The 18,189-nt window shown below is 44.9% G+C and overlaps 1 protein-coding gene across 4 annotated transcripts in view; it reads right to left on the bottom strand.

Annotated features, from left to right (window-relative positions):
* PKIG (cAMP-dependent protein kinase inhibitor gamma) overlaps window positions 1-18,189 on the bottom strand; it is a 180,327-nt gene that overhangs the window by 38,800 nt on the left and 123,338 nt on the right. The window lies entirely within an intron of this gene.

Genomic DNA, 18,189 nt, shown 5'->3' with positions numbered 1-18,189 from the left:
AATTTCATGAAAATTTTTTAAATGTTGCATTTTTCTAACTTTGAAGCTTTCTACTTGGAAAATGGATATTCCAAATAATTTTATTTTTCTTCACAAATACAATATTGTCCACTTTATGTTGGCATCATAAAATGGACATATTTTTGCTTTTTGAAAAAATTAGAGGGCTTCAAAGTAGAGTAGCAATTTTCAAATTCATGAAAATTGCTAAATCAGAAGGGACAGATGTTACAGAACTACAACTCCCAGCATGCCTGGGCAGTCCAGGCATGCTGAGAGTTGTAGTTTGGCAACATCTGTAGGGCTACCATTTGGGCACCACTGTAACAGTGGTCTCCAAACTGTGACCCTCCAGATGTTGCAAAACTACAACTCCCAGCATGCCCAACCTAGTGGTTGCCACAGGAAAGATCGTTTTACTTTCAATCCCCCCCCCCCCCCCCCACGACGATTCCCTACCTGAGCCATGATCCAGCAGTCTCCAGCGAAGATCCCGGGTCCCCAGGCATCTTTTCCTGCAGGTACGGCCTCCATCTTCTTCCCACGATCCCCTCGACATCCAGGGGCGGGTAGAACTGTCCTGCGCTGCCAATGGTCAGAACTCCGTTCTGCTAATGGCAGGGGATAGGAGGAGATCGCAGCTCCGCGACCTCCCTCCTATCCCTTAGGCTGATCGGGGCTGTCGCTGCCAGGGGTAAGTGCCCTCCTCATTACAAGTTGCAAAACTACAACCTGTCTGGACAGTCTGGGCATGCTGGGAGTTGTAGTTTTGCAACATCTGCAGGACCACAGTTCAGAAACCACTACACAGTGCTCTCCAAACTGTGGTCCTCCAGATGATGCAAAATTACAACTCCCAGCATGTCCGTCTGCAAAGGGCTGTCTGGGCATGCTGAGAGTTGTAGTTGTGTGCCTCCAGCTGTTGAAAAACTACAACTCCCAGCATGCCCAAACAGCTATTTGCTGTCTGGGCATGCTGGGATTTGTAGTTTCTGGAGGACCACAGTTTGGAAATCACTGTGCAGAAGTCTCTAAATTGTGGCCCTCCAGATCTTGCAAAACTACAACTCCCAGCATGCCTGCCAGCAAACGGCTGTCAGTACATGGGAGTTATACACTGCTCAAAAAATAAAGGGAACACTAAGATAACATCCTAGATCTGAATGAATGAACTAATCATATGAAATACTTTCGTCTTTACATAGTTGAATGTGCTGACAACAAAATCACACAAAAATTATCAATGGAAATCAAATTTATCAACCCATGAGGTCTGGATATGGAGTCACACTCAAAATCAAAGTGGAAAACCACACTACAGGCTGATCCAAGTTTATGTAATGTCCTTAAAACAAGTCAAAATGAGGCTCAGCTCCTCAGCTAGGCATGCTCCTGATGACAACTCCTGGACAGTCTGCGGTGCAAAGTGGTGTTGGTGGATGGAGCAAGATATGATGTCCCAGATGTGCTCAGTCAGATTCAGGTCTGGGGAACGGGCGGGCCAGTCTATAGCATCAATGCCTTCCTCTTGCAGGAACTGCTGACACACTCCAGCCACATGAGGTCTAGCATTGTCTTGTATTAGGAGGAACCCAAAGCCAAAGGCACCAGCATATGGTCTCAGAAGGGGTCTGAGGATGTCATCTCGGTACCTAATGGCAGTCAGGCTACCTCTGGCAAGCACATGGAGGGCTTTGCGGTCCCCTCAAAGAAATGCCACCCCAGCAGAACATTTTCCACAGCGTCTCCAGACTGTCAGGTCTGTCACATGTGCTCAGTGTGAACCTACTTTCATCTGTGAAGAGCACAGGGTGCCAGTGGCAAATTTTCCAATCTTGGTGTTCTCTGGCAAATGGCACATGTCCTGCACGGTGTTGGACTGTAAGCACAACCCCGCTCCTTTGGATGTTGGGCCCTCATACCACCCTAATTTTTCTGACCGTTTGAGTGGACACATGCACATTTGTGGCCTGCTGGAGGTCATTTTGCAGGCCTCTGGCAGTGCTCCTCCTTGCACAAAGGCAGAGGTAGCGGTCCTGCTGTTGGGTTGTTGCCCTCCTACGGCCTCCTCCACGTCTCCTGATGTACTAGCCTGTCTCCTGTTAACGCCCCCATGCTCTGGACACTTCTCTGACAGACACAGCAAACCTTCTTGCCACAGCTCGCATTGATGTGCCATCCTGGATGAGCTGCACTTCCTGAGCCACTTGTGTGGGTTGTAGACTACGTCTCATGCTACCAGTAGAGTGAATGCACTGCCAGCAATCAAAAGTGACCAAAACAAAAAGTGACCAGCCAGGAAACATAGGTACTGAGAAGTGGTCTGTGGTCACCACCTGCAGAACCACTTCTTTATTGGGGGTGTCTTGCTAATTGCCTATAATTTCCACCTGTTGAAAGGTATTTCTCACAGAAACAAGACCCCCAAAATTTGTAACACAATTTCTTCTTAGTACAGAAATACCCCATATGTGGACGCAAAGTGCTCTGCGGGCGCACAACAAGGCTCAGGAGTGAGAGTGCACCATGTACATTTGAGGCCTAAATTGGTGATTTGCACAGGGGTGGCTGATTTTACAGTGGTTCAGACAAACGAAAGAAAAAGAAAACACCCACATGTGAACCCATTTTGGAAACTACTCCCATCACGGAACATAAGGGGTATAGTGAGCCTTAACACTCCACAGGTGTTTGACAAATTTTCGTTAAAGTTGGACATGAAAATGAAAAAAAAAAAAAAATGTTTTCACTAAAATTCTGGTGTTACCCCAAAGTTTTCATTTTCACAAGGGGTAATAAAAATTAGTCCCCCAAAATTTATAACCCCATTTCTTTTGAGTAAGGAAATACCCCTAAGGTGGATGTAAAGTGCTCTGCTGGCGCACTTCAGGGCTCAAAAGAGAATGAGCGCCTTTGGGCTTTTGGAGAGAGAATTTGGCTGGAATTGAAGGTCATGTTCGTTTACAAAGCCCCCATTCTGCCAAATCAGTGGACTCCCCCCACATGTGACCTCATTATGGAAACTACACCTTTCACGGAATGTAACAAGGGGTGCAGTGAGCATTTACACCCCACAGGTGTCTGACAGATTTTTGGAACAGTGATCCGTGAAAATAAAATATTTTATTTTTCATTTGCACAGCCCACTGTTCCAATGATTTGTCAAACGCCAGTGGGGTGTAAATGCTCACTGCACCCCTTGTTACATTCCGTGAGGGGTGTAGTTTCCAAAATGGGGTCACGTGGGGGGGGAGGGGGGATCCACTGTTCTGGCACCACAGGGGGCTTTGTAAACGCACATGGCCCCCAACTTCCATTCCAAACAAATTCTCTCTCCAAAAGCTCAATGGCGCTCCTTCTCTTCTGGGCATTGTAGTGTGCCAGCAGAGCACTTTACATCCACATATGGAGTATTTCCATACTCAGAAGAAATAGTGTTACAAATTTGGAGGTCTTTTTCTCCTATTACCCCTTGTAAAAATAAAAACTTTGGGGTAACACAAGCATTTTAGTGAAAAAAAAATCTAAATTTTCATTTTCACATCCAACTTTAGTGAAAATTCGTCAAACATCTGTTGGGTGTTAAGGCTCGCTGTACCCCTTGTTACGTGCCTTGAGGGGTGTAGTTTCCAAAATCGTATGCCATGTGTTATTTTTTTTTTTGCTGTTCTGGCACCATAGGGGCTTCCTAAATGCGACTTGCCCCCCCAAAAACCATTTCAGCAAAATTTGCTTTTCAAAAGCCAAATGTGGCTCCTTCTATTCTGAGTATTATAGTGTGCCCGCAGAGTGCTTTATGTCCACACATGGGGTATTTCCATACACAGAAGAAATGGGGTTACAAATTTTTCTCCTATTACCACTTGTAAAAATTGTAAATTTGGGGGGAAAAAACTGCATTTTAGTGGAATTTTTTTTTCCATTTACACATCCAACTTTAACGAAAAGTCGTCAAACACCTGTGGGGTGTTAAGGCTCACTGGACCCCTTGTTAAGTGCCATGAGGGATGTAGTTTCCATAATAGTATGTAGTTTCCTAAATGCAACATACCCCCCAAAAGCCATTTCAGCAAAATTTGCTCTCCAAAATCCCATTGTCGCTCCTTCCTTTCTGAGCCCTCTACTGCATCCGCAGAACACTTTACATCCACATGAGGTATTTCCTTACTCAAAAGAAATTGGGTTACAAATTTTTTTTTTTGGGGGGGGGGGGGGTTCTCCTTTAACCCCTTGTAAAAATTCAAAAAATGGGTCTACAAGAAGATGTTAGTGTAAAAATTGAAGATTTCGAAATTTCTCCTTAATTTGCGGCTATTCCTGTGAAACACCTAAAGTGTTAAACTTTCTGAATGTCATTTTGTATACTTTTGAAGGGTGTATTTTATATAATGGGGTCATTTATGGGGTATTTCTCACAGAAAGGTCTTTCAAATCCACTTTAAACTGAACTGGTCGCTGAAAAATTCTGATTTTAAAAATTTTTTGAAAAATGTGGAAATTGCTGCTAAACTTTAAAGCCCTTTAATGTTTTCAAAAAGTAAAAACATGTCAACTTTATGATGCAAACATAAAGTAGACATATTGTATATGTGAATCAATATATATAATGTATTTGGCATGTTCATTTTCCTTACAAGCAGAGAGTTTCAAAGTTAAAAAAAATGCTACATTTTCAAATTTTTCATTACATTTTCATTTTCATTTTTTTCACCAAGAAATGATGCAAGTATCGCCGAAAATTTACCACTAATATAAAGTAGAATATGTCACGAAAAAACAAATCTCTGAATCAAATTCATAAGTTAAAGGATCCCAGAACTATTAATGCTTAAAGTGACAGTGGTCAGATTTGCAAAAAAACGGCTGCGACCTTAAGGTCAAAATGGGCTGTGACCTTAAGGACACAGCCCATGTTGGCCTTGAGGACATAGCCAATTCAAATTTTTGCCTTTTTCATATTTCCTCCTCACTATTTAAGTGCCATAACTTATTTTTTCATCCATAGGGCCATATGATATTTTTGCACAACCAATTGTATTTTGTAACAACACCTTTCATTTTACTATAAAATGTACGCTGCCACCAAATAATTATTTGTGGCAGGAAATTGAGAAAGAAAATGCAATTTTGCTGTGCACTTTATGGTACGGCTTTGTGGTAGCCCTTGGGGGGTGTATGGTAAGGGTGGTATGATGTTGGTATATGGGGGGTTAATATTAACCCAGTCACTCGTGACGCCAGGGTGAGGGCTGGTATGCTGAATCTATGTTCCGGCCTATCGCCACCCTTCCCAGAAGCGATAGGTGCAATGAAATGACTGAAGGTCCACAAGTAGATTTAACTTGAACTTGAATAACTTTACTGCAGTGCTTGCAATATCCAATACGTAGTAACAGTCTCATATAACAGTTCTTAGGTTGCTTAGCGACTGGCAGAAGTTGCGGACCCTGCATGAAACTTATAGTCTCTGAATTTAGGGAATGATGTGCAGATCCGTCCGGATTTAGGGGAAATATTGAGTCCGGTGATACTGCAGAGTGCTTAGGGGATGATCTATAATTTAGATCATTCAGCCGTTGACGCAAGGCTCAGGCCTAACTCACTGCGATTTCTGCGATATAGGGCTTCTCTCATCAAGAGCCAGGAGAAAGAGAGCGAGAAGATGGCCGCCGCTCCCTTATATGGGCAGGGGGCGTGGCGATTTTGATTGGTCCGAATGTCTGTCACTCACTTTACATGGTATCATGGGATTGCTTACATCACAGGATCTATATACATTGCAAAACCCAAAATGAGGCTAGAGATACCAAAGTGAGGCCTGGAACGCATCCAGAACAAGGCTTGGAACGAATCACATGAGCCGAAGGCCCTGCGACACCGTGGAAACCAGTAATTAACCATTTATATACAGAAACAATACTATTTACGTTATTCTATGGATAAATTAGGAATATATACACTATAACAGAGGCGACTAGGGGCGGACTGACTAACAGATATTACTGAGTCCTAGGGACTCTGGCTACGGGGACCCATAGATAAATAAGTACCGAATTAAATGCGGTACTGGGACACCACAAACTGACATGTACACTTTATTTTGTGGGTAAAATGAAACGCATGGTTACAGTCTATTCTATTCCATTGTGATTTTTTAAAACAAAATAAGTATGTTTAAAATTTCCCTATTATGACCCACTATCATTTTCTTATTTTTCTGTACAGGGGGCTATAGGAGGACCCCTCTTTGCGCGCCGTGATCTGTAGTTTTTGTCAGTACCACTTTTGCGTATGTGACTTTTTCTTCTTTTTTCTTGGATGCCATGTGACAAAAAAAATCTTCCATTTTTGCTAATAACAGCCAGGATCCACAGTCTATAAAGTGAGCACAGCTATTGTGCTTGCTTTGTAGTCCAGATGCCTCTTAGGATGTACATGGACATCCTGATGAACCAATACCAGACAGCCAGGGAGTCCATGTATATCCTGTGTCCTCTAGGGGTAAAAAATTACTTTTGGGTGCCTGACTGCCATTTGGTTCTATTTGCCTGGCTCTACAGAGCTAATCCTCCACAACGGATACAACCAAATCTAGATACAAACCACCTGTACGTCTCTCATACAATGCATGCATGATAAGTGTATATGAACCCACATTTTCCGAAGATATATATCGTCTCTTTGTAGAGAAATCTAGAAAATAGATAAAGTTAGCAGAGGAAAAAAATGAAATCCATGGACATTAACCGAACTTCCAATGAGGACAAGAGCCACAGGCAGGGGCGCAGCTATGGAGGTAGCACTCGCACTGGGGCCCTGGTGCCTAAGGGGGCCCCAAAGCATATCTGCCCCATAAGAGCGCAGTACAATAATTGGCATATGGGGCCCTGGTGCAGATTTTGCATCGAGGCCCCGAAGCTACACCTCTGACCACAGGATGTAGTTGGACTTTAAAGTGGTACTCCACTGGCAAGCCTCCTGGCTGCGTTGGGGACTAATGTACCAAACGATGTGCGGGCACTGCTGGGGTCGGCAACGCCCCCTCGTGATGTCTGGCTACGCCCCCTCATTGCAAGTCTATAGAAGGGGGCGTGGCGGACGTTACACTCCTTCCCATAGACTTGTATTGGGGGTGTGGCCTGACATCATGAGGGGGGTGTGACCGACCCCCCGCAGCACGTGCACAGCATTCGGAACTAAATGTTCCAAATTCAGCCTGAAGGCTGGCCAGTGGAGTACCCCTTTAAGATGTTAAATGCAATACAGATAGCACGATTGAACAACACAAAACAAGCCAAAGAATATGAGAGGACTATGATGAAACTACCAGGATTAAAGGGTGAAAATAGACCAAACTTAGTATGCAAACGTCAGAAAAGTATACTGTGTATATGGTCTAAATTCGCCCCGCCAGAGCATAGAATGGCAAAACAAATTATACTTGGGGGCACAGTTTGTTGCACTATGAGATGCTTGTTCTCCAACTGTTTTCTGCTACATTTCATGGAAGAAGTCATGACAGTGTGGACAAGAGAAGAAAAGAAATGACTACAGAGAAGTCGTCACCTGTGAGTCACTGAGTGTCATTGTGTATTTTGCCAGTGTCTCAACAGTCCTGAGTTCACATGTAAAGTCTAATGCAATCATAGGTGAAACAACAACTCCCAGAATACCCTTACCACTGCTCGGGTCATACCATTAACTGGAATTAGCAATTGGTATATTTGATTACTACAGTAGAAATCATTATCTATGTTGCTCTACACTGCGGGTATCTGTCACACCAAGTAGGAAACCTGTTGAGGAAAATTTGAATCCCACCCCTGATCAGAGGAGAAGAGGAAGAAGGCGTCCTGAAGTGGTGCTGCACGCTACTTTAGGACGCCTTCTTCCTCTTCTCCTCCGAATGATCGCCGCCAGACAGCGCCACTTCAGGACGCCTTCCTCCTCTTCTCTGATTGTCTGCATGGGTCCCTCATCGAAGTTAATGGTTCATATCCTGACGGCCTGCAGCCAATGATCCTAATGGTACCCTGTGGATAGGGGTGATATGCACAAAACCAAGCTCTCCTACAGGTGAGAGTTCAAGACAGAGACATCTTGCTACTGTCTTTTTTTTTTCCTGTCGCTCGCAGTGTTACATGAGGTGCCGTACTTTTTTTTTTTGCCTTTCTCCTCATTTCACCCCTGATCAAGACCACCATCTTTTTTAATCCAATTTACACCTAACTGTACAAACCAATGTCTCTGATACATGAAAATGCTCAGTTTGAACTTGAGTGAGGGAAGAGAGTGAGATTGAGCTGTGGAGAGACATTCATCCCCTACGATCCCACCCATCCTGCGGAGGCACCGAGGACCTTCTCTGTGGCAATAACATTGAGAACAACCACCTGAAGGCTTTATGACACTTTTATAAGAGCGAGCAGATGAGCTGAGGGGAACAATATGTCTCCTTTTCATCAAGAGTTTGAAGTCACTTGAAATAAAAAGCTTGGTAAGAGTGGAGACAGGGTTGGTGTTATCACCAAGAGGTCAAGGACCCCATGACCACATCTGGCCTGGTTGTGCCTGCTGGATGTGGTAGACTATAGTGGGAGTTGCATATACAGTGAAGCGTCGCAAGCTATACAATTTCTAAAAATAGGGAGTTATACAAACTGCATAAAACAGCCGGCTTGGCTATTTTCAGTTTGTTGACCACATCCAATGCCCACAAGCAGGGTGGAGGGGGTAGTGGGGGCCCTTTATCTTCAAACAGGTTCAAAACCCAGGAGGTGGGACCCGAATCGGATATTTATGGCATATCCTGTGGATGGAAACTTTCAGTTTCCTAACATAACCTCAAGGTCTTATTGATGATCTCTCAAAGTAGTGACCTGTAAAATCCTGCACAAGGGTGACCTTCTTGACCATCCTTTCGCATGAAGGAAGGGGGTGACCTAAAAAGAAATTACTATCCTAAAACAAGTTATCTTGCAAGTACAATGATGCTGTTGATCATGATCATTTCAGACTTGTAACAAAACTGATTTCTTATACATGTTCCCAGGGCATACAAGCCTCAATAACACATTCTCGAGCTGACCCTAAAAATGCTGGTGCCCAAGAAAATATTTCTTAAAAGGTTAAAGTAGGCTTTAGATTCCACCGAAATCTAAAAGAGAACTCAAGGAAATTAACCCGAGGGTAACATTTAAAAAAATCACCCTTATTGCCCATTATTGTACCTCAAGACTCAATAAAGTAGTTATTCCATGAAGCAATGACAACTACTGTAAGTCCCATCTAAATCGCTGCTCAGGAGTTACCTCACACCATGACAGAGACAGAGTCACCAAGATGAGTGAGTATTCTATGCTGCAGTAGTAAGGCATGAAGTTGAGTCGAAGGGAGGAATGAAGAGCGCTCAGCACTATCCAGGAGCCAAAACAGTGTGAGCACCTCTATATAAGGAATCGTTCAGGAACAGAGCACTATTGTATGAAACTGAGAACTGTTGTATTGTATATAATCTGTTATAGGATTCGACACATCAAACCAGATTGTGTTACTGTGCAAAGGACAATACTCAGACACTGGCAGGTTTGGTAATGAAGAAGGAGTCCCAGCACTCACCAAGATTGCGTGTTATTTTATTGTAAATCCTTCAAACAGGACGCATTTTGGCCCTTAGCCTTCCTCTGCTGTCTTGCTGTAACGCTCGCAGGCGCCAGTTAAAAGCACAAGGAGGCGTCACGTATCAGCCCGCACGGAGAGTGTGACGTGCAAGTAGTCATAGTAACATTGTAAACACAAATAGTCATGTGACAAAACATGTCATTGTAATATAAACATAGTATGAAGTATGCCATATCATACAATGACTAATATGATATTAATGAGCAATGCTCTACTTCATGGGTGTCAAACATGCGGCCCGGCAAAGATATTCATTGCTCTGGTCAGGGCCAGATCATCATTGGCACTCCTGGAGCGCCTGCTCCGGGCCCCGTTCCCGCAGGGGGCCCCCGTCACATCCGGTGCATCCCTGTGTCCCGAAAAATATTTTCAGGACACAAGGATGCCCCGGTTACCTCTCAGCGGCCCCGCATTAACTTTAAAAACGCAGGGGCCGCCGAGAGGTAGCACATGCAGGGACGTCACCACAGAGCAGTGAGGAGGACGCGCAGGTATGGTAAGTCACCACTCACCAGCACATCATCTTTGGTGTTCCGACCACTGCTCCTCCGGTCCCGGGACCTACTGCTATGGCCCATAGGCCATAGCAGTAGATCGTGACCCCAGACCAGAGGAGTGGTGGTCTGAACACTGAAGTGGGGCAGTAAACAGGCATACAGACTCCAGCCATACACTGTATATGGCTGAAGGCTGTATGTCTGTGGGGGAACTATACTGCACACCTAATGTGGGGGAACTATACTGCACACCTAATGTGGGGGAGCTATACTGCACACCTAATGTGGGGGAGCTATACTGCACACCTAATGTGGGGGAGCTATACTGCACACCTAATGTGGGGAAGCTATACTGCACCTAATGTGGGGGAGCTATACTGCACCTAATGTGGGGGAGCTATACTGCACCTAATGTGGGGGAACTTACTGCACCTAATGTGGGGGAACTTACTGCACCTAATGTGGGGGACCTATACTGCACCTAATGTGGGGGAACTATACTGCACAGTCTTGTGCAGGGGAGCAGTGTCTTGTGCAGGGGGGCATGGGGTCTTGTGCAAAAGGGGCATGGGGTCTTGTGAAGGGAATCATGAGGTGTTGTGCAGGGGGGCAGGGGGTCTTGTGCAGGGGGTGGCATAGGGTCGTTGTGCAGGGGGGCATGGGTTGTTGTGCAAAGGGGACATGGGATGTTGTGCAAAGGGGACATGGGATGTTGTGCAAAGGGGACATGGGGTGTTGTGCAGGGAGGGCATATATATATTTTATTTTTTTTATGTGGCCCACATAAACTTAAAGGAAATCTGTCATCAGAATCACCCGCACTAAACCTGTTACACAGGCTTGTAGTGCAGGTGATCCTGATTAAAACGCTCCTTACCTGGTTATAAATGGTTCAGCGCTTTTTCAGATATCTATATTTTTAGTTTTCTGTTATTCCCTGGCTTGGGACTCAGTGGGAGGTCTTATCATCTGGGACTCGGCCACACGTCATTCTAGCTGGGCGGAGCTGCCGCCCGGCTCATGAATATTCATGAACTTATCCTCCTGGTCTAATTCTTCTTTCTCGGTCTAAGTTCATGAATATTCATGAGCTGGGCGGCAGCTCCGCCCAGCTAGAATGACGTGTGGCCGAGTCCGAGATGATAACACCTCCCACTGAGTCCCAAGCCAGGGAATAACAGAACACTAAAAATATAGATATCTGAAGAACCGCTGAACCATTTTTAACCAGGTAAGGAGCATTTTAATCAGGATCACCCGCACTACAAGCCTGTGTAACAGGTTTAGTGCGGGTGATTCTGATGACAGATTTCCTTTAAACCTTGTTTTTTTGGCCCATGTTAGCCCTTACCGGGTGAGCGCGAACTCAGCATCATTGATTCATTCACTTGTTTGTTTATACCACAATGACATGACTATTTGTGTTTACATTGTTACTATGACTACTTGCGTTTCACGCTCGGCGTGCTGGCCGATACATGACGTCACTTATGGGCACCTCCTCGTGCTTTTAACTGGCGCCTGCGAGCGTTAAAGTTAGACAGCAGAGGAAGGCTAAGTGCCGAAATGTGTCCTGTTTGAAGGAAAAAAATACCACGCAAGCTTGCTGGGCCTCTTTATTCATTACGATATCTACTCATCCTCGTGCACTACCCACAACAGATGTGCCGACCCATCTACATTACTGGCAGGTTTGGGACTGCCATGGGTTCTGCATTCACCCCTAAAAGTGTCAAACTTAATTTCAATCTGAAACAACCGAACAGTCAGGAGTATTCATAATTTAACCATAACATCATGAGCATCAGGTCATTGGCGAATTGGATAGTTCATGAGATCTTTGAAGTATAGCAGTCAGTGAAACACGTTGAACTATAGGGTATGGTAGCAAAGAAAGAGGTACTGTGATTGGCACTGAGGACAGGCAGAACATGCAAATCATGTTTACACTTTATTACAGGTACGGCACTCTCTATGAGAAACAGATTCTTTGTATCTCTCATTTATGTATAGTCTCCACCCACCCATTAAAGTTATGGGATATACGGTAGTTTATTTCTGATGTACAAGCTCATAACCAGGAACATATAAAACATTTTTATTAGCATTTTTAGGACAGGATGGGATCTAGTCCGGAAAGACCATAAAAAAGGTTTTAATAAAAGATTCATAGAAAATGCAAAAAGGCAAGAAGAAATGATGCCCATAAGAAAACGACCCAAACTCTATATGGTTTTTACCATTAACACATCAATACTGGGCATTAAAACATGTACCAGTGGTCTACAATCTGTGACAGCTAATGCAATACTGCACATCCCAGCATGGACTGACAGCTTCCAGTTTGGAGTTGTAGTCTTGTAAAGGGAGGGTGTATTGGGAGGGGGTATTTAAAGGTCCAACCCAAACACATTAAACATCAATGACCTTTCCTAAGGAAAACTATTTTAAGGGAAGGGTCGCACACAGCGCATCGGCAGCGTATTTCATGCTGCTGATGTGCTGACAGAAGTCACAGAGTGACGGCACCCGAGCAAGCACCCTGCTGTGGCCAGATAGCACTGTGTGTCCGCTTGTAGTATCAGATTTCCTGTCGGCAGTCACGAGCAGATACACAGAGCTACCCAACCACAACAGGAAGCTCACTCTGCCATTGATATGTGAATGCCGACAGGGCATCCGTAGTGTGAAATGTGCTGCGGATACGCTGTGTGTGACCCTACCCTTAAGCTAGGATTAAACAGTGCCTGAATATCAGTCTAACTCGCAGATTTAGGGAGCATTGGAGAAACACGTGTACAGAAAGGCATAAAAAAGGAGCAACTGAACTTTGCTAAAAGTTACATAATCAAACCACAATCCTTCTGGGAAAATGTTCAGTGGACAGATGAAACCAAACTACAGCTTTTTGGCAATACATACTAGGGTATGTTTATAGATGACAAAATACAGCCTATTAAAAGGACAGTGCACCCTACATGCAGGATCAATAATGTTTTAGGGCTGCTTGGCAGCCTATGGGACTGGACACCTAAAAAGTTTTACTATTATTTCACAACATTTTTAATGTATCACAAGCATAGATTAGTTTGGGCCTTGGTGTTGTGACCCCCATTGATCATAAGAACAAACCAGAAGAAGCATGAAGCTGAGTGCTTCCCTCTTTAGCTCTCTACAGAAGGTGGGCTTCATACACTTATTACAGAATCTGTCACCTACAGCGAGACAGGGAGAGCATTGCTCAGCCACATACTTCTCTCCACTTGTTCTAACCATCGGTGAGGGTCTGAACACCAAGACTCTAACGAATCAAAACTTTTCCCATGTCAAAAAGTTTTTGGAAACTTCCTGTTGTAAGAAAAATAGATTTGAGTGAAAAAAAATAAATAAATAGGGATGCTACAGCAAGATAAAGACCCAAACATACTAACTAACACAAGCTAGAGGGCACTGCTGTGGAAAAAGACCAATTATGTCAGCATGTACTGTGGAGGCTAGCGTTCTGTCACTGTGGCAACGCGAAGTCCTGATGCCTGTGGGTCCGGAGGTGCTGGGAACCAAGAAACCCGAAGTCACTTAATAGCATACATAGAAAGACAAACAGGTACCTGCACTCACCGCGAGGAAACAGCAGACCGACTTCTATGGCATTTCGGACAGATCCGACTTCAGGCTGACAGCAGGGCGCTCAGAGTGGAGGCGATTGCCGGCAAAGTTTCGCGCAAAGTTTCGCGCAGATCGCACTTCTTCCGGCCTCGTACGAGGCCGGAAGAAGCGCGATCTCAGGGAGACTGTCAGCAGTCATCACCACTCTGAGCGCTCTGCTGTCAGCCTGAAGTCGGATCTGTCCGAGATGCCATAGAAGTCGGTCTGCTGTTTCCTCGCGGTGAGCGCTGGTACCTTTTTGTCTTTCTATGTATGCTAAAGACCCAAACATGTCCACATTTACTAGACTTTATAACTTGTGTTATTCTGTTCCGCTGCAAAATTCTGGTCCTTGGCCAAAAAAAAAAAAAAAAATGTCCGCCTCTAGTGTGACAGATGAGATAAAGTAACACACAGCCTATAACTCAGAATGAAGTTTGACTATGAACAGATAGATATCTGTGGAAATAATGTTCAGCTGTTCACATCCTGGTTTATGTCATAAGCACCTGCGACAATTGTGGTAAAAAAAACATCTGCTGGTGAGCGTAATGGTAATTTGATAGAACGTGACCTCCCATGATGCTTTGCTTGAGCAGCTGTTCATCTTCTGAGCAGCTGCTGTCAGATTAACCCCTTCATAACGCAGCCCCAGAATATGCCAGCGCTATATAAGAAAAAGGAAACTATATACAGTAGGAGGAAGGGGAGGAAGATAAGTGGCCGGCAGACACATCTGACTCCACTATCTCCAGATTTAGTAAAAGACTTGACCTACTTATAGCCCCCTATGAACAAAAACTTGGACAGGAAAAATGTCAGACCAATGGAACTGTCGGAAAATTGCTGTTAAAATCTACAAAATTTCAGTAAGTGCCTGTTGACATCTGCATTAAAAGAGGGCCAAAAGTTTTTCTTCCCCCCCCAAAATAATTTTTATTAAAGTTTTCAAAAACCTAAACAAGGTACATACATGCTTGAGTAAAAGCCCAAAAGGGCGACTCGGCAGTTGAAACATCAGTACATGATATGCATGTCCAAACATAATAAACTAACAGGTGGTGAGCCAATAGGCGTATAGATAAGCCATTTGTTAGACAAAATTTTTTTTTTTTTTACAAGTTCCTAATATAAAATTATTACTATTTTGGTCATGTTTATGAGATCCATATGCCCCACTCACCCACAGCAGGAAGTCTTGTAGCCCTTATAGAATTTCCCACTGTGGGCCTGGCATTCCTCTGCATCTCTATATATGCCCAAGCTCTTGCTATGCTTTAGGTCATCGCTGAGAGCTCTGGTTAATAGTGCAGGCCCCAAACGTGACATTAAAGGGGTTCTCCGGTGCTTAGACATCTTATCCCCTATCCAAAGGATAGGGGATAAGATGCCCGATTGCGGGAGTCCCGCCACTGGGGACCCCCGTGATCTTGTACGCGGCACCCCGTTTATAATCAGTCCCCAGAGCGTCTTCGCTCTGGGTCTGATTACCGGCGACCACAGGGCCGACGGCGTGTGACATCACGCTTCCGCCCCCGTGTGACGTCACGCTCCGCCCCTCAATGCAAGCCTATGGGAGGGGGCGCGAACACGCTCCGGGGACTGATTATAAACGGGGTGCAAGATCACGGGGGTCCCCAGTGGCGGGACTCCCGCCATCAGGCATCTTATCCCCTATCCTTTGGATAGGGGATAAGATGTCTAAGCACCGGAGAACCCCTTTAAGGAAGTAAATGGATATTACAGCTGGTGTAATGGAGAAGTTAAAGTGCCATGCAGATCTGTTAAAGGGGTACTCCGCTGCTCAGCGGTTGGAACAAACTGTTCCGAACGCCAGAGTCGGCGCTGGGAGATCGTGACGTCATAGTCCCACCCCCTCATGATGTCCCACCCCCTCAATGCAAGTCTATGGGAGGGGGCGTGGTAGCCATCACGCCCCCTCCCATAGACTTGAATTGAGGGGGTGGGGCGTGAAGTCATGAAGGGGCGGGGCTATGTCGTCACAAGCTCCCTGCACCGGCTCCAGCATTCGGAACCGTTTGTTCCAATCGCTGAGCAGCGGAGTACCCCTTTAACAGATCTGCATGGTACTGATTTGGGGAAGAACAGCCGTCAGATAGCTGGTGAGAGTATGCCCATGGATAAAAATGTTTTTGATTTTTTTTTTTTGCCTCTTTCCTTGGATAACCCTTTTAAAAACTGTATCTGTTGATTAAAGAAAAAAAATAAAAAAAACAGGCTTACTCTAACTGGTGCTGATCCTGTCTGTGTGCTTACAACCTGGTTCTCCATCCTTTTGTGGCTCCTATTTCCCTTGTTTATGTTGCTTACACTGTATGCAGTTCACTGAGGAGGAGGGAGCGTTAGATAGATTTGAAATGTAAGTGTGGGTGGGAGGTTGAAATAAGAGGTGGAAATCGAATGGGGGAAGGGTGGACGTAAAATGGGGGGGTGAAATAAGGGAAATAGTACATTAAGGGGGGGGGTGAAATGAAAGGCATAGATTTTGATATGGGGGGGATGTGAAATGAGAGCTGGGAATTAAATGGGGGAATGGATGTAAAAATGGGGGGGGGGGGTGAAATGAGGGAGATTGACATGAAATAGAGGGAGATGTGAAATGGAGAGGATATATTTCAAATGGGGGGGGATGTGTAATGAGAGGTGTAAATGAAATTGGGGGGGGGGGGGGACATGATATGGGGGGATTGGACACTTTTTTTTTTATTATATTGCTATTGCATATTGAAATCGCAATATGATATTTTCCCCAAATCGTGCAGTCTTGGTTGCTATGGACAACAGGGCTGCTTTTTTTTTTGTTTTGTTTTTAGGACAACTAGATCAATCAGGCATGTTGGGGCAAATTTAACAAAATAGTTTAAAAGGACAAAAAATTTTGTTGTCTACAGCAACCAATCACAAGCACAGATTTTCAATTTCCAGTCATGATAGCTGTGATTGGTCGTTATGGCAACAGCAGCAGCTTTTCTCTTAGACAGATTCGATAAATGAGTCTTATTGGGGACAGATACAAAAGCTTTGTATGCCAGAAAACAGGTGCACGAAAGACGGAAACTTTTGCACAAACCTCATCTAGCGCAAATATTTGCAACTATTGCCCCAAGGGCCCCACACTTACAACTTTTAAAGAAAAAGTGGAAAGGGTTAAGCCTCCTCAGAGGGCCCAGCAGATTTACCATAATTTATGCCAGGAATTCTAATGGACATTATAAGCACTAATAATTAATGTTACTGTAGATATTACAGGACATTATTGTTGTGCTTTGCACTTTGTGAGTCTGCCATATCACTTCTCTCATTACTATAAACTTGTATCCTCTTTGGCATGGTCGGGTAAATCAGTATATCTGTATACTTGGAATACAAACCATCACAGTATATGACTGGCATAGCATGTACTAGTGTTTCCCAACCAGGGTGCCTCCAGCTGTTGCAAAACTACAACTCCAAGCATGCCCGGACAGCCGTTGGCTGTCCGGGCATGCTATGAGTTGTAGTTTTGCAACAGCTGGAGGCACCCTGGTTGGGAAACACTGGTATGTACATTCTTCTGCATTAGTCTTGGCATATGACCCCATGATGAGGATTCAGTATGAACACGTTCTGATATCCTTTGTGATGAAACAGATAAAAGGGCACAACTGGCACGTTACAATCTGATGTCCATTACAATAAAAAGTTACATAGAGTCAGCCGCGATACATACCTGGGCATTTGGACTGTTACCCCTAGATGTTTGATGCCACCATCAGCTCATAACCTGCTTAAATAGTGGTACATTTTGATGTTCTAGCTACAGCAGTAATATCAAAAACTGTATACACATCCCACCTGAAATAAGTTGCATTGGCAAGAACTTACTGTATATACTAGAGTATAAGCCGAGTTTTTCAGCATGATTTTTTACTCGGCTTATACTCGAGTAAAAAAAAAAAATACCGGTGGTGGGGGGGGGGGGGGGGGGGGGGGGGTTGGGTGGGCTGGGCCGTCCATCTTCTCTGCAGGGACAACCCGCATTCCTGTGGGGAGGGTGAGCCGGTCCAGGCCGTCCATCTTCACCGGGAGACCCTCTTCTCTGCTCCGGGGCGGCCCCGGACTAGTGATGCTGCATTGACGCCGCCGTGCTGGGACGTCCCTGCACACAGACATCCCAGCACCGTGGCGTCAAGGCAGCGTCACTAGTCCGGGGTCAGCCTGGAGCAGAGAAGAGGGCCTCCCGCTGAAGATGGATGGCATGGACCGGCTCACCCTCCCCACCGGAATGCGGACGGTCCCTGCAGCTATTAGGCTACAAGACCGAGAGAACTGAAGAGGTGAGTAGACAATGAGGGGGGCCTGTATG

This window comes from Hyla sarda, chromosome 12, assembly GCF_029499605.1.
Source record: "Hyla sarda isolate aHylSar1 chromosome 12, aHylSar1.hap1, whole genome shotgun sequence".
NCBI classification, from domain to species: domain Eukaryota; kingdom Metazoa; phylum Chordata; class Amphibia; order Anura; family Hylidae; genus Hyla; species Hyla sarda.
This window is presented reverse-complemented; position numbering and strand designations above follow the sequence as displayed.